We start from the raw sequence: 19,345 nt of genomic DNA, 5'->3' as shown, positions 1-19,345 counted from the left end.
CACTTCTTTTGCCTTATTCTGGTCCGTGAGTGACTGCCAGATCGAGTACGGCCATCACAAACTTTCCGGGCGTCTCTGTTACTGTTCTCGACGCGGCCATCTCTGATCATTTCGCACAGGAGACTGTAATCAAACAGTTTAATCCTAAATTCGAATCCTCTTCAGCAAAATTTAAAATAGATTTAAAAAACCAAAATACCAAAATTCTTAACAGATTCCTCCAAAGCGAATCTTGGTCATTTGTGGATGCTTTTGAACACGTAGGGGAAGCATTCACTGCATTCAGTGACTGCTTTAATTATTACTTAAATATCACTAGCCCATACAGAATGATAAAGGAGTGACCTCATAGAAAGAGTAATACCTGAATTATTCAGGATATTCTCCACTTAAGAGAAAGGCTCAAATTTTACCATTCAATTGATTTAAAATCTAATAACGAAAACTTCAAACATTTTCCTAGAACATTTAAACAAAATTATCGCAATGAAATAAAAGCCGCTAAAGCACGGGATGTCGATAAAAAATTGGACAACGCAGAAAATTATTCAAAAAGTGCGTGGGAAGTAATAAAAAGCGTTACATCACAAACAAAAAACTCAAAACAGTCAAATCCGAAACTAAAATGTTATGGTAAATTAACAGACGACCCCTTTCTAGTGGCTAGCGAATTTAATTAATAATTTTTTCTTGACTGTGGATGTACCAAGCACATCTTTCAACCCTATCGATATTTTAGTAGTGAGACCGGTCCCTTCTATTGTTCTGTATCCTGTGGGGGAGGTGGAGATGGCAGTCGTCTTGAGAGACCTCAAGCCGAAGAAGTCCAGCGACATCCACGGAATGTCAGTGTGGCTGATCAAGCGTTGCTTCAAGCACATCTTGACACCACTTACTAAATTGATAAACCTGTCCTTCTTCCAAGGCGTTTTCCCTTCAGCTTTGAAGAAAGCTTTGTTGCGTGATAACTCTTGATAGGAAGATCATAAAGGCTTGAAATTCATTGTATACAGTTTTCTTGTCATCCAAAGAAGAAAATTGTTGGTCTTAAGGTCTAACATTTGTCTGTATGCTTGTTCTTGTCTGTATGTCCGTCCGCCATCTCATCTGTACGATAAATTTTACAGAAATGTCTCAGAGAATTAATACTTTCTCATCTTAGTTCAAGGAAGAGCTCTATTTATTTTAGGGTAATGATTTTATGGTCAAAGTGCATAAAAGACGTTCAGCTCAGTTAAATGAAGCTCTATATTGCAAAGTTTTTATGATTATCGTATAGAAAGCGTCATAAAAATTGTTTCACTACACCACTTGAAAATCAACATTGAAACATGAACTCAGTATTTACACAACATTCTTTTGTTTGTCGATTTTCCCAGATAGCTTCGATGCCAAAAAGTAGTCGTGACACTAAAAAAATCAAAAATAGATTTGAGCTTGTTGAGCGTTGGGGAAGTTTCGCTCTAGTTTGGCAACTTGTTGAATGCCTGCTGGTGAGAGCAAGTGTTCATAAACTACCGTTCTGTATCTCCCCGTTCGGTAGTTTTCACTGGATTTGATCTCTTACCAATATATTGACATATCCGTCTCGTATAACAATACGGGCTGCTTTATAAATGTACAGATCCGGCAAAGTCAACAACCGTTATATTTCAAGATTTCTCTGCAAGACTCTTTGAAATTCAAATTACACATACGAATCACTTCAATTTGAACTCTCTGGGCCATCTGGCTATTTGCAGAAAAGCCCAAAATACCGCCCGCTGGAGTGGCGTATGTAAACCAGCCCATAGTACGCTGTCATCTGAACCTGAGTACTGTATTGCAGTATTTGGCTAAAAAGTCCCAAAATATAAATGCTTCATGATACTTTAGCGCAAACACGGCCAATGTAATAATTACCTATCAACCTCCTCGATCCAAGGAATCCTGAACTGTAGAATTCCTCCAGTAAGGGCCACAATAGAGTCTTCAGGCCGCAAGGCAAAGTTGAAGACATTTAATTTTGATGTGTTATTTTTTATATTTGAGCTGTTGACATTGCTAGGGCATTCTATATCTCTGCTGGATTGTTTGGAAATGTGTGAGATTGGACAACTTGAGTTTTGTTGCTTAGGAATGATCCATATCACGTATCGGATACAATTTTATTACAGTAATGTTCGTCAAGCAGACTTTTGTGGTCAACAGAGTCGTATGTCTTAGGTAGGTGGCATTATTACCTTTTAATCCGTCTACAACCATTTTCGCGACAATGTTTTTGATTTGCCAGAAAATATGTTAAACATAACTGAAGTATTCTTTATTTTTTTAACATTTTTCAACAATATTTTCAGGATTGCCAAATTGAAATAGGCCGGTAGTTGCTCGTGGAACAAGTTCATACTTTCGGAAAATCGAACTTTTGGAGTGAGAGATAAACTACTTTTCGAAAAGACAGGTTATATATTTAGTTCCAGTATATGCATAGGGTATATTTAGGAGCCACTTATTCAGGAAATACGAAACTTTTGAATTTTAGCTGAGATTTGATGATTCGATCGCAAACAAATATGTACATTTAGGACAATTTCTAGGAACTATTCGGCTGGTAATGATTGATTTACTAGTAGAAACAACCCTAATATTTCCGTAGAGACCATATTTAGTAACTTCAACTTGAATATACGATTGCAATAAATTCAGTAATAAAGAAGTACTTTACACAAAATTGTTTCCTCCCTCCCACAACTGAATAGTGTTGTAATCTAAGAATGGATTAACCACCATACTTTTATTACTCAGATTGAATTACAATGGTAGTATTTATTGTTTTAATTTTAATTCGATCATGTGCCATGCTAAAAGATCTAGCAACCTATTTCTCCTTATTTCAGTTGTTATATAACTTTAAAAGGTAAAAATCACTAACCATAACTATACACAGTATATGCAAACAAATATACAGTGTCCCACGAAGAACTTTAATACGTTTGATTGTATATTACTTGCCCATCTATGCATCGAACGTTTTCAAACTCTACAAAACTAATAAAGTAGGGTTTAAAAATAGTCTGTGAAAATTAAAAGTCTCTAACTATTATAGTAACAAAATGGTGACATATTGAAAATGTTACCATTTTGTTTCATATAAAAATTCATTTCTTGAATAACCTGATTTGACTACTGCGTTGTAGTTTTAAAGAACAGCTGTTTAATAACGCTCATTGTTCAAAACAGCTGTTTGATTGAAGAATATTGCTTGTGCTATAAAAACATAACCTAACCTCCTCTATTACAGTTTTACTGATATTGAAGTTCGAGAAGTGGTTGATATCCCTTAGATCATCCAGAAACTTTTCCAAAATCTGGGAAATTATAACAATAAGTAATTGCTCTGCACATCCTGGAAGTATTGATCTAGTAGATGGTGAAGATCAGTCATAAATCGGCGGAAAACTCCACACATGCTCCCACAAGAACCAGAACACAGGAAAGGAAATTCGTTATTGAAAGTAGCGATGAAATCTTCAAGGTAACTAATTAAGTATTAATCCGTAAGAGCACTTAAAATTACTTCATCTTTTTACAAATGTTAACTAACCATTATAAATAAGATAGTTATGACTAAGTATAATTGTTTTATAGTTATTTAGTATATAAAATAATACATTATATTATAATACATGATGAACTTTTATTTACAGTCCTATCAGGTGTTCAGTAATAACATATTCTCAGATAATTCTGAGCGCCTACCAAAAGTCGAAACTATAGTTGCTATACAGTCATACATTTTTATTCCTTCCTATAGTTGAAGGCGTTGGGCTAAACATTTAAAGATTGTGAAGGAAGGAAAGGTGTAGGAAGGAAAATTTGTGCTCAAACTTGTAACGTCAAGTTACATGCCGTCATATTAATGGAGGTTTTTCTAAATTAAAAATTGATCAAATCAAATCAAATTCTTTTATTGCAAGGACAACATGTATGAGTTGCATAGCAAACGTCAATATTGTACGAGTAATTCTAAAATTTTAAACATTCATACCACATTACCTCATTCAAACATACAGTTTTACAATCACGCATCTTTCATTCCTGGCCAATGAAACCCACTTCAAACATTGGAGTCAGTCATTCCAATTGTGTGGTCTCCCAGTCGAATTCAAAAAACTCATCTGCATTATAAAATGCATGCGACACCAAAAGGCATTTGAGACGAGCTCTTTGAACGCCTTGGGCGTTGGGGTAGTTTTTATAGAGTTGGGCAGTCTGTTGAGGAAATTAACACCTGCTTGCGAAGGCAAGTGTTCACAAACTACCGTTCTGTGTCTTCCCGTACGGTAGTTTTCTCTGCCTCGTGTCTCATACATGTGTATGTCCCGGCCTCTGGTTAAGGCACATTTTTGTACATACAAAACATGGTTGTTTCTAAAATGTAGAGACACGGCAACGTCAACAGCTGCATTTTCTTGAAAACCGGCCTGCACGACTCTCTGTAATTGATTTTTGCGATGATTCGAATCGATTTTTTTTGAAGTCTAAAAACTCTCTGGAAGTGAGTGTTTGCACACGTTCCCCACAGAACCAGACCGTAGGACAGATGGGGATAAATCAAGCCGTAATACGCCGTTATCAGTACCTGACTCGGGCAGTATTTTGCTAAAGACCTCAGAACGAAAATTCCTGAGGAAATTTTGGCACAAACGTGGTCAATATGATCATTCCAGGTCAACCCTCTATCAAGGTGTAATTCCCAGGAATTTTGAAGAGCAGACTTCGTCCAGTGTGGAGTCCCCCAAGAAAACTGCGGGTTCACTAAGGTTTTCCACCACACGCAAAGAAAAAACTAAACATTTGATTTTGATGAGTTTGCTGTGATATTGAGGCTGTTGAAGTGTTGGACACAGTTGTTGATGTCAACAAAAGCCTGTTGTTCCAAAACTTCACTGGATATCCCACTGAAACAGAGAGTCGTATCATCAGCATACTGCACTAGTTTTCCATGCCGAAGTGATGATCCTATGTTGTTGACATAAAGCAGGAAAAGCACAGGACTGAGTATGGATCCCTGTGGGACACCATATTTCAGTTTTATTGGCCTGGACATTTGATTTGAAATTTGGACAACTTGGGATCTGTGGCTTAGGAATGAGCTAAGCCATTCAAGGGGCAACGCCTCGAATGCCATGAGACTCCAGTTTTGTCTAGCAGTGTGTTATGGTCAACGCAGTCGAATGCTTTGGACAGGTCAAGAAACACACTCATTGTGTGTTTCCGATTTTCTATCCCCTCCACAATTCATATCAACAAGACTAACAACTGCGTCGATTTGCCCTTTCTGAACCCAAATTGTTCATCAGAGAGCTGATTGTATTTGTCCAAAAAAGAAAAAGCATTCTTATGAGAAAAAGTTTTTCAAATATTTTGCTCAATACTGGCAAAATTGAGACAGGCCTATAATTATTGATAGACAGCGGATCGTCTTTCTTAAATATTGGGACAACTTTAGCGACTTTCAGGAGGGAGGGGGAAAAACTCCACTTTGGAATGAAGAATTTATCAGTTGGGTTAATGGTCTCACTAAGTGCTTGAAGACACTTTTAATGAGCCATGTTGACATAAGATTTAAATCGTTTGATTTTTTGGGGCTGGGAGCTGCTGAATAATTCGTTTAAGCTCATCCTCAACAACAGGCGCCAACACCATGGAGTCTGTGGGGCTCTGTCTCGCGAGGGGGGCGTACTTGAGGTTCAGATGGTCGAGGACTCAGCCCACCAGCAACGGTTGCGAAAAACCCGTTAAAACTGGTTAGCAATCTCAGTTGCATCTTCCTCAAGTTTGTCCCCAATTTTAATTTTGATTTGCTTGTGAACTTTTGTTTTATTGTTAATGATGCTCCAAGTTGTTTTTGAAATGTTTTTGGAAGAGAGAATTGATTTAGAGACATTCATATGCTTTTGCAGCTTGGATCACTTTTCTGTAAATGCTTTTATATTTCCTAAAAAAAAATTTTGAAGTTGTCATTTGAAGTATTTTTATAAATTTCCGAGAAAAACTTTAATTTTTCTCTAGAAACCAAAATGCCTTTAGTGATCCAAGTTTGTTGTTTGATTTTTTTTTTTCGCAAACACTAATTTTTCTGGTAGGGCAGCAGATGTTTAAAATGAAAATTTTAGAGTGTCGTTAAACGTTTTGAATTGCTGCTCTACAGGATCAGATGAATTTAGAAAATTCCATGTCTCTTTAGACAGGGAAGTGTTGAGGTGAGCGATGTTTTTCTGGCCTTACGTCTCTTACTGTTTGTGTACTTTTGGGCTCCCTTTCTAATTTTATTCCACTTATTATGACCTCTTGGCCATAGTGGTCGGAAATCGCTGTGTTTACCACAGACACTGCGACACTTGAGTGATTGGAGATGACGTTGTCGATAGCCGATTTAGTTGTAGCCGTAACTTCTCGTCGGAGTGTTGACAAGCAACTCAAGGTTTGAATGACCTCAATAAATCGACTAGTCGAATAGTGGACTGATGACTTTTGTCCAACGCGTCAATGTTAAAATCCCCGAAGAACGTGTAAAATCCCCAATGATGCTTGCTGAATAGTAATATTGTTTTAATTACTGCAATTAAACTATAAAATAAACAAAAAATAATCAAGGTTCCGTAACAAGTCAAATGGACACACACACTACAATCGGTGAAAAGATGCAACCAAGATAAATCCAAGATTTCGAGGTCCTTCGTGAATAGAACCATCTAGAACACTTACGTAATCTGAGAACAGTTAAGTGCTTTGTCCCGTAGCATTGTTGAGGCGTTCCAGTAATAGAAACAGCCACAGACAGTATCCTTGTGGATATCCTTTTCTCTTTTATATCTTTCCATTCAACTTTTTCTGTATACAAATAAGCTTGACAGTTCAGTTTTTCCATAAGCATCTAAAACTAGAACATTCATACAGGAAAATACCAAACTGAAACAGGAACATACGTTCTTCAGCATAGAGGTCTGTACCCCATGATTGTCCACATTTACAAACGATGCACAATGAAACTGTACCCAATAGTCAATGATCTATCATAGTGTAATTATCAGCCCCTACTGAGTATAATGTGTCTCCAAGAGACTTCACGGTTAGGGTACGATAAGCGGACCCGGTTTTTATATCGAAATTGGCAAACAATATTACTCAATCATAACCATCGATATAATCAATCGATACTAATTAATTATTTTGAACAATAATCTATATCAAAAGCTGTATACACTTTAAATGATACACGTAAGGTAATATTTCAATTTTACATAAGTAAAATTTAATTATTAAGAATGGCAGTCAATTTTAGAAAACTACACAATATTGCTTTGAAAGATGATAAGACATGTTTTTCATGGCTTTAACATGTAGGGCTCATGCCGAAAAACCCATTATGTGAAATTTGTGGGAAAGAAACAAATGTCACTGTGCGAGGAGCAAATATGGTCGTCTTCAGTTTCCCTAATTTTGGTTATAATAATTTGTTTGATCACTGTTACTATTAAATTCAAATTTTAATTTAAAACGTATGTTTTTTGTCGGGGACTACAAATACTTTTATACTGATTGATAGTCTAGGATTTGAGATGTGAATATTAGGTATCGATGATTACATTCTTCGATTTAAAAAAAAAACCGGGTCCGCTTACGTACCCAACCCGACTTCGCTTCTGGCTGTTATGTCTCCTGTAGAAGCTACACTCAATACAACAAAACCGATACATCACTTAAACCTGGGTAATCCAATGGATGTCCAGGAGAGGCACATCACTAACCGGAAATGTCGAGATGTTGAGGTGCAAGATTGATAAGTATAGTGTACTGCAGGAGATGACAGTTGACGTTAATAGGGCTCCCTAAGTGTTAAGGGCTGTTGCTAGTGTAGACATAACGGCGTGTCACTTCTGCCTGCTTTAGCTGGTACACAGAGCCGTCCTTAAAAATGTGAGGCCTGGAAAAAAACATTTTTGCGAAGCCTTCTTGAACAACGATTACCACGGGGGTTTGGGGATATGGATACCCCTCGGGGAGCGGGGGGTTCGGAGATCCTCCCTCAGAAATTTTTGAAAAATTGTACTTGCAAAGTCGTCATTTACAAAAAAAGTTTAATCTCTTACAGTTTGAAAAAGGGTTGTGTACGTGAAAAACTCCTATTAGGGTTGATATAATTTCCAGTTGTTATTTTCTTGTAGGTTTTATAGAACTGAGTGTATTATAAAATAGCCTAGAATAATAGGAATTAAATTTATTTTTAAAGTGATTGTGTGTCTAATAATGTAAAATAAAAACAATGTCGCTCTGACAGCTTGGTAGGAGCGGTGGTTATGAATGAAGATTTGCTAAACTCACAAAAGCTATAGTAGTAATAAAGCTGCAGTAATAACTCATGTACACAAGTTACTGTCCTAATTTCACATTTTTATTTTCTGTCGATTTTATTTGAACCTGATTACACAAATATCCTATTTTATACGGCTGTAATTTCACATGACGTGAAATTAAACCCCTTTTTGTATGTACGTAAGTGATCTTAAAGTGCTATGAATTTAACATACAAAGATATTTCACAAACCATTAATCGGTTGCACTGCCTTCTAAAATCTCTTCTTTTTTCAATTAAAATTACTTTACTATGTCTATAACTTTATACAATCCTTTATATCTATACCTTGATATAATTATTTATAAAAGATTCTGATGCAGTATACATTTTTTGTTCGTTAATAACTTGTAAAATATTTTACAGTTTTGAAAAGAATATTTTATAATCCTCTCGAGTACCGCGTTTTGAATAAAAGATATTGTTGGACCAATCTAAGCGCCTGTACAAACGAACACCAACACACACTCATACAGTGAAGCGTTGTTATTGCCTCAAGTAGATGAAGGCGTTCGGATAAATATTGAAGTACTATTAATGCTGTTGTGTTCAAACATGTTTATTTTTCAGTTTGTAACTTATGTAATACAAGTCAAATTACGTACATGTATATTAATGTAAATTTATTAATTAAATGTACATCGATGAATACTAATATTCTTTCAATATGAGAAATAAAACGCCTTCTTAGAATAAAACTAGAGAAACGCCTATTTTTCCCAGTACAGGTTAATATTAAAAAAGAAATATATCATTAAATCGAAAAACTGCACAATATGTTTTCCATAACCTGGTCAAAACACACACACACACACACACACACACACACACACACACACACACACACACACACACACACACACACACACACACACACACACACACACACACACATATATATATATATATATATAATATAATAGAAATTTATTATCTAAGCCCCCCAAAGTAATTTTTTTTTAAACCTCCAAATTTACAAAACATTCTCTCTACACCGAAATTAAAGTATGAGGGCAATCCAAAAAGTAATAACATCAAATGTAACGTGTGCAGTCCTTGCAACAAGCCAAGATGCGGCATTTGTAAGATGTTAATAAATTCTAAATCGTTTAAAAGTAGCACAACTGAAAAAGAATATCCTATTAAAGGTAACATTGATTGCACTACTATTTTTATATATATAAAATACGTCAATAATATTCTATACTCCAGTGGCTCTAAGAATTAAAAACTCATTTTTGGGGGTAAAAAGGATCGTCAATTCACTAAATTGCAACTACTACTGTATAATATATAAATCAATACATATTTACTACTTGTAGTTTGGACTTTTGTTTTGGACAATCAATTAATGTTACCATCACTCTTAAATAAGTTCAAACGCCTCATAATGTACGTATTACGAGAAGAATTTAGTTCCATTGTTCATTGTGGAAGCCACCACGTGGGAAATCCGACACTAAACAAAACTGTAGAGTGTATTGTGTCATTCACGTTTCTATTACAGCCAATCAGAACCTTTGTTTATATGACATAAATATGCATAAAAAAATTGGAGGAAACAACCTTTAAAATTCAATTTGGGACATCGTGTCATTTTAAATCAGATATGTAAAATTTTTAATAGGATTGGGTAGAGTTTCCCAATTTTTGGGTATTAACAAAAATTTATTTATCCCGCGATTTTCTTGTTGCCATTATGGTTGCTCATGACCAATGTAAAATAAGTTCGCTAACGCTCAGCTAAATCCCATGGAGTGACGTGCACTTTTATGGGTTATACAAAAATGTCTAAAGGTGAATTCGTCAGATAGAAATAGATTATTTCCAGACTCTCGAGTGATATGCTGCTTTAACGCTCAGCCAACGCCAACAACATGGAAACAACACAAGTGATTATAATTTAAACCATAATTCCAACTGGTTGCGACCAATACCTTTGTATTCAGTATGAGCTGAATTCTATACGTTCGTAAATAAATACTCAGTATTTTACCTTATTACTCGTGGGGCTGGACACATTTTATTTCTGTCTAACTGTTGGCACAATATTAGTGCAGTCATTGAAGCGAAAAATACGGGTCTTACCTCCGAAAATGATCTGAACTCCGCCTATTATTGTTTAATGGGTGTAAACAACCCCTTAATGGAAAAATTGGCATTGAGCCATTTTATCGCTAGAAAACATGTCTAATAGTAAGTGGTGAAATTGTAAAAGTGTTTTCTAACACAATTACCTGATATTAAAATCATTTTCAACCACCCTTGAAAATCGTAACAACCCTTGCAAACAACTCCTAAATTGAAAAAAATCACAAAAAAATACTTTGGTACGACATAAAAAGATGTAAGTATGGAGTAAGTAAATATTTTATATTCTCTATAATAATTTATCAAATTTTTAACTCCTTTTCAACCCTTGAAAACTACCCCTTGATAAAAAATTGTTAAAAACCTTTTTTTTAATGAAAAGGATTTAAATATTATTCCACACTCGAAAATGATTATCGTATTCTTAAGCTTTTCTACCCTTAAAACTACCCCTAAATTAAAACCGTAAATATATATGATTACATATTTAAAAATAATTGAATTTAGAGTAAAAAATTGCCATTTATTGAATAAAAATTTACAAATTATATGAAATTCACTCAAATGTGTTTATATATACATATAAGAACGTTGGTATGTATTCAAAATATATGAGCCATATTATGTATATATATATATAATATATATATATATATATATATATACACATTACAATAGTTTTGGGTCTCTATTATACTGCGTACTTTCACATTGCCCCCAAATAATTCACACTCCAAAATTTTCAGTTCCCAAGTAAAAAAAATATGATAAATTTTTGAACCATAACTCCTTCAACTTTCATCCTATCAAAATTTCTAAAAAACCATTGTAAAGTTAATTAAGAGAGCTACAACATCCTTTATTGCAATATATAGTAAACAACCTTTTTCTCAAACGGTGAAGGGTTAAAGGCTTAATAGAGGCTGTGATTGCGCTGCCACGCGCTCTTTAAACAATCATATCCTCCGTCAATTTTTGTTTGACAGAAAAAACAAAAAAACCAAATTGTTTGTCAGAAAAATACCTAAATTCTTCATCCTTACACTTTTATATGTATCTGTCGTCATGTTTGAGATATTATGAAAAAAGGTGGTTTTTTAAAATTTGAATTTTTTTTTTAATCGTGACTTTTTTTGAAAAATATGTGTCCTGAAGCAGCCAAACTGATACAATCTATCAAACTCTTCATAATAAAGTTAATTCTAGGCGGAATACGATTAATTTTAATTTTGGTGGAAATGGCACTTATGAAACCCATTGATTTAAAAGAAAAAAACATTAGATGCTCCTCTTATTTTGCAATACAGCTCACTTATTTTACGCGCAAAAGACTTTTAATAGTGCTCATTTTAAAGCTTATTTCAAGCACTACAAAACCCTTTTTAATTAGAATGTCTAAAATGCATCTGCTCGCCGCTAGATGGAATTGACCACAACGATTAAATTTTCAGACAAAATAATAAACGGCTTTGATCTTTAATATCTAGCTTAATATTCCACTTAGAATACTTTATAAAAAAGCCAAATTTGTTCATTTTTTTACTTGCTACAATTTTGTTCTATATAAAATTTTCGATAAAACGTATATTTTTGGAGATATTTACAAAAAAACCGATGAAAAACGTGAAAAAATTGCGAATTTTCAATTGCCAATAACTAGAAAAGTATTGGATTTTTAGAAAAACTTTATAAATGATTTTTTGCTTAACATTAGGCCTTCTATCAATATCCGAGGTTATTTTTGAAAAAACAAAAAATCACCCCCGAGAAGGGGTGGCAACCATCCCCAGGGTGGTTGTGGAGTACAAATAATTTTCACTTTTGAAGTTAAGGGTAAGATGAACCTAATTCCAAAATTATATGCAATTCGGTTCACAGTAAAAAACTTCGGAGCAATAATGCTTTAATGACTGCACTAAATATCTATAAAACTAACTGACCTAAAAACTTGAAATTGTATGGCTCAGTGCATGAAGCTGCATTTTAATATGAAAAACACTGAGTTCAATGATGATTTGGCTGAGCGTTAATGAATATATTTAGTCAACATTATTTTTATGTGTAGGAGACGTTACAAATTGGAAACCATGATGATAACAAGAAGAAAATCCCGAACAAATAAATTTGTAAACAACGAACTATGTAATATGAGATTTTAACAAGTGAGACTTTTATTCATAGAGTAAAAAATATATAATAGCCTGGAGTCAATGTTAAAAGTCGGTGAGAGTATTTTGACTTCAGCGCACTCACGTTGTGGAACCCTCCCTAGCTTACCTTAACTTTTATTAGAACTGCTATGTAACTGTTAGTGCTTAACATAAATGTGAATGTATCATGTGGCAAGATATAGCGATAAAAATCTTATCTGTACACTTTGAATTTTGTATAAAACTTCATTTCTATATAAACAAGAATGAGTTCTTGTCCAACCATAAAAATGTGGTAGAGCGTCATTGATGCTCATCTCTTATAAGGCTACCGTCATTTCTCTTTTGTCTGCAGGAGGGATGTAAACATTTATTTTCTGTATCATTACACATATGTCTGTCTATCTGTCCGCAGGACTAAAGAATGAAATGAGCTATATACTGATAGATTTAAGTTTAGCATGAAACCTTACATAAGCCTGTTGGTGTGGCGTACAATTACCTTGTACTGTATATTGATGTGTAACATATTTTTCTCTAAATTTCACATTTGACACTGTTAATTTAAGGAATCTAAAGAGAAGAACTGTAACTTGAATGCAATATTTATATACACGTTATAAGCATGTATGTAGTATAAATGACGTTTACAAAACCCACATTTTAAATGCATAAAACAAAATAATCTTGAAAGGCTTGAAGATGTTGGTGCTTTTATGGGACAACATTAGCATGACAATAATCAGTCTCCATACTGTTTGCGCTACCCAAATTAACCTTAACACTAATAAAACCTTCGCCTTTAATATTTCCAGATAATATCAAACCATGAAATTTAGTTTTCTTCCGACTACGTTGGAAGGAACAACTCTACCCCATTATTTCATAAGTACGCTGAAAGAAACGTGTCAACTCCTGTGGCTCATGACCACGCTGGAAGGAATACGTCAACTCCAGTTTCTTGTGACTACGCTGAAAGGAATACGTCTACTCCAGTTTCTTATGACTGCACTGGAAGGAATATCTAAATTCCAGTGACTCATGCTAAAAAAAGTTGCGACGTGGACTAACACTATGGGCAATATTATAGTAGTCTCATCGATATGCAGACATTAGAACAATAAAATAAATTACGCCTTTAAATTCCCTTCTGCAATACCCTAAATTGCGTTATAAAATTAGAATAAATCTATACAAAGGTGTATCCAAGTGTCTAACAGAACATAACCAGTCTGAACGGAAGTGGCCGAAACTTTTGGCCTGATTATTGCAGCTTTGCTGCCTTTTCACTTTTGGACCCCAAAATAGATAGGGTTCTTCTTTGGTCCCCATGTACCACGTTTTAAGTCTCTAGGACCTTGTTATCAAGAGTTGTCGCATAGACGGACTGACAGACAATGATAGGATTTCAAGAAGTGTCCTTATTAATGGATTACTTCTGTAATAAACATTTCCTGACTATTACAGATGAGCCAAGGGATTTATGCGCGTGCGCGGGCCAGCCGGCCGCCTGATTGGAGGACGGTGGGGAGAGGCGTCTTTTCTAAAAACATTGGGCTTTTCCTTAGAGCCCATCTCTCGTGACCCAAGAGGCAAGAACTGGAATATTTACTGATTTATTCAGTTGTCTTGTGGTTATATTCAAGTAAAAGGTGTTCCGATAGTTCAGTTCTTCTTAATCAATCACAGAATGACAGCGCTAGGTGGTCAATGTTTCGTGGATGGTTAGTAGAGCCTCGGCCGCGCGTATAGATCCCTTGGACCATCTGTATTACTGTACTTTCGTAGGGAAATTCCAAAGAAAAATTATAAAATTCAAGCCAACTATTCATTTATAACATTCGCTTAGAACCATGGCTGGAGATTACTTATAAAATATTTATAATAACCTTAGCAAATAACATAGTAAAGCAGTGGCGTATGTAGAATATTTTAAGGGGAGGGAGGTGGCTGGTACACTGGGTAGTTTAGGAAGTATAAAATACCCTCCAAAAGTAGAGGCTCAGAAATCTTCCCACTGGAGGTTTTTGAGTTTTAAGACCTTAAATGTGTTCTTGCTTAAAACGAACTACTGAGCGCAACCTTAATGCTTTCCAAAATTTAGGGGGGCTTGAGCCCCCCTTATATAGTCCTGTGGTATTAAGTATTGGTATAAACCACTTTCAACATATTTATGCTGTGGTACTGAAACCGCATCCAACATTTAAGAAAGTGCGGTAAATGAAACACTCCTTTTTATAAAAGACAAATATATTTATTTGATTACAATATTTCAAAACACAGTTTTCAGTTCTTAAATCTATATTTTAGGAGTTTACATATAAGTATTGTCTAATAATTATAAGCTCCTCTTTATAATTTTATAATATGGATTTACAATGATTTAAACTATGGAAATAGTAATTTAAACCATTCACTGAACATTGTTTACAACCTTATATATATATAATCTATACTCAAACGACAACTTTGGATTTGTTTCATACGGTACTTCAAAGGTCTGGTTAAGCCATAATAATGTTTAATGTTTCGAAGTATAAAAGTGTAACATCCAATGTTAATACAACAAGCGGCATAATTTTGTTGATTCCTTTCTCACGCGAGATCAGTGAAATACATAATCAAGGATGATTGGTCACGAACTTTGTTCACGAATTTCTTTTTTTATGATAAAAATCGAGAAAGGTTCTATGGGTTCTGGGGTTCTGGGCGCATGGTAACTATAGACTTTGTGCACATTGGCAGATAGCTAGCTCACCGATGGTTTCAATTATTCTTGTCCAATTTCATGAAATGCTTGCTAACGAACGGACTGTGAATGTTTAAAATATTGTGACACAATGTCAAAATATTGTGCACTAGAACATACCCACGGCTTCAAAAATCAAGAACAATAATACTTATTTTATGGCAGTTGTAATCCTTATGTAAAGATGATACACGATACAGTAAAGTACATTCTTGCTTCTAAAGTTCTTGCTTCCCAATCCATGCTCGCTATATCATACTATTTCCCCGGTCTAGTCTAGGAATCATGTAAGTTTTTATATTCCTAAGCAGCATCATATACATTGTCAGTGAGAAATAGATGCGATGTCCCCTCGACGATTTTCTGTCATCAAAATTGCATTTAGTGAATTGCTTTGTGATTCCACTTGCTATAATCACAGACTCAATGCACTCACTTGTATGTAGTCACGGAGCGAATGGTTTGTTGAATCAAGCTGATGCCCACTTCCCACAGTTTTTGTTCCGTCAGCTACTGTAAATATGTGTCCCACAATGTCTAAGGAAACCTAATTCAATACCTTACATGTAAAAATTTCTAATTTAGTACATAAAATAAAATCTAAATTAATTGGTTTGCCTTGTTGCCACTATGTTGAAATAAGAAGTTTATTACTTTTGTTACACTTTCCCTCTATAATAAAGGTAAACAAAATGAAAATAGTGGTAACATTAATTAAACATATGTTCGTGCTGTTATAATACAATGTTTACACAGAACATTTTGTTGGATTTAACAGGCTCTTTAAAATTAATTTTTTTCCCCCAACTTTAGAGATGTAAATGTGATTTTTAACTTCTTTAAAGACCAATGGAGCGTTAGCTCGAAAGAATTTTCGAAATAATAGTAGGTCTATATATTCATTCCAAGTATCATAATAATGTACATGAAAAATGTCAGTACAATCAATTGAATATTTATGCGTAAAAACAAAACAAACAAACAAAGGCATTTTTGCATAATATATAATATTATTAGGATTTTATATAAAATTTTCACAGCAAAACTATTTTTTTAAATTAATATATGAAATATTTCACTCAACTAGAAGTTACCGCAAAGGAACAAAATTAAAATATTATTTATTAAATATCATAATTGAAGATTTTAAAAATCTACCTTAAATATTTTTATTAGTCAAGCAAACAATAGGTAAAAAGTAAGATTTGAAGAACGTTGAAAAATTGCGTACCAATGATAATATTTATTTTTGATTGTACATCAAACAAAACAAATCATTTTTTTGTACGATAAAATTTATCTTAAATAATTAGAACTTAATAATTTTACAAATTTCTGGCAAAACACATCTAAACTCGAGACTTTGACCATCCGTATGTCACATTATGTACACAATCAGTTGACATAAAGTTAGTTATTCGCTAGACATAGGACTAGATTCACTCAACATAATAATATCTAAAAACTATTCTAAAAGAAATATACATCGATATTTTACCAACATCTAACTTCTACATTCAGATATAAAGCATATTAATTTGCAGTGTTACATGCGATAAAGACTAAGATGTACATGTTTCTATAATTTTCTGGAGATAACATAAACATTTGTTATTAGAAAAGGTTTACAACACTTTTCATAATGAAATGAATTATGGATATTGCAAAGTCTGTACAATTGTAAGAATGAATATTAATTGGTTATATTTTATCCTTGCTATCGTTTATAATTAGTATAAATTAAGTAGGCAAGTATTATTATTTATTAGCTCAAACTATTATTTCTAGTATTTAGTGATCTTTATACTTTTTTAAGTAATAGCGTGTGTATTGAAACGATTTTACTTTATAAACATTATTTTTATTGTTGGCTACTTTATACGAAAACACATTATTGAACAATATACTCCTGGAGTGATTTGGAAGATACATAAGAATAAAAACGTATTAAAATATCACTTGCATAAAATTATTAAACAAATAAAAATTTTAATATTTTAAGTACACAAATTTATTTTTTAAGGTCTTTAACGGTACTTCAAGGTACAGGAATCAAAATTATAATTATTATGTTAACTAATAAAAGCTGTACAAAATATTACATTAACGAATTAAGAATGTATTGAACAGTGTTTGTAATTGTCCTTCATCAATGAAATTACTTACGCTTTAAATATCTTTTCAAATTGTTTGCACATTTTTAAATAACATAAAACATCTGTTTGTAGTAGAGATAAGAAGATTACTTGATAACGATATTGCGTGGTCAAATCTCGTATCGTATCTGCAACGTGCATCTATCGTTTATCTTATCTCACTCAGTAATATTTCCAGTGACATGTTATCAATTATTTTTGCACTGATAAACTTCTGACTTTTCAATATCTTATCGGTGACGTGATTGCAATCCAGATATGATTTGAAGAAAAACAAATTAATTTATTATCAGATTTAACTCAGCTCAATCGATTAGATCAATAGTTCAAAATGTCTACGTTTTAATTCTTAAAAACTACTACGTTGTCCAGTATGCGATTTCTTGAGAAAAATAACAAGATATCTAATACACAATGATATTGCCAAAGACTAAGAAAAATGCAAAACCATTCAAATTATCTCTAACTTAAAATTTTCATTTGCTTTAGGGTTTATAAATATTTTAGATTTTTAGTTGTGATAGGGTTTCTTTCAATGCCCTCTTAAATGTCTAAATAATGGTTAGTGACCAGTTTCAGTAATTTAATGATACTATGAAGTTTGATCATTTAAAACATTAATTTTTGATGTTGAAATTAGTATTTTATGACTGTATATAATATGTATCGTTTCCACTTCAAATGAAGGAATGGAATAAGAACATTTAGCTCGACTATACGGTACAGTTGTGAACAAATTTTGTACGTTCATAAATTGAATTTCGTAACAAGAGCCTTATCCGACGCACCTCATTACAGTATAACGCAGCTCAGCTTCATGTATAATACATCTCTGAAAATATGTATTATATTTGAAAATAATTGTAACCATAGCAACAAATTTAGCCTTTCGCGTACTACTTGAGGTTTTTGCACAATATTTCATTAATTTTATCAAGAAACTCTGGATACCTTTATATATTTTCTGAAACTAGATAAAATGAAGAATAAATTGGATGTATTAGATTCTGGTATTTGTTATTATATCACACTTTACAAAATACTACCAAACCACTTTTCAAAAATTAAAAATTACAAATATTATAGTTTAAAATGTTTGTCATAGTTCAGTGAAACAAAAAATCGGTAACACAGTTTCCTTCACAATCCTTCCATCGTCAAAAATAAACTTCAAACAAAGAATTGAAATGTTTGTTTAATTATTTTTTAATACCATTTATACCATGATTATCTCCACATTTCACTAAAAATAAAGTATTACACTTGTAGGCTTATAATGTAAATTATTTTTTTACAAAAAATTTAAAGTATGGGTACACGTCGTCCATGTAGTAGTTCAGTTCGTTATTAATAGTAATGTTATATCAATCCAATTTAGTAATAAATTAATAAAAAACAATTGACCTGAAACTGTTCAAACTTTAAAAATATAAGTATTACTAAGCCTTAGTTTTTTTTTATTTGCAGTAAGAACTTAAATCATTTACACATTAACAACCAACAACAAGATCAAGTTTTAATTTGTTGGTAATAGATAACAACGAAGCATTTTAAGTTGAGAGTAACTGAATTTTCTGTTTTAAACTATATGATTTTAATATTATTGTAGAAATTCAATAAATTACATTTTCTACAGAAAAACAACGTGTTTGATTCGAGCGTATATTGTTTGTTTTAAAACTGTTCTTTGAACTCCGGTTTTTTACATTGTCATTGATTGTAAGATTTTTCAAAGTAACACATCACGAATAGTTTTGTACACGAACAATGTTTAAGATGAACACAAATACTGGCATATCTG

Source organism: Homalodisca vitripennis, chromosome 6 (assembly GCF_021130785.1).
Source record: "Homalodisca vitripennis isolate AUS2020 chromosome 6, UT_GWSS_2.1, whole genome shotgun sequence".
NCBI classification, from domain to species: Eukaryota; Metazoa; Arthropoda; class Insecta; order Hemiptera; family Cicadellidae; genus Homalodisca; species Homalodisca vitripennis.
Note: the sequence above shows the minus strand (reverse complement) of the source record.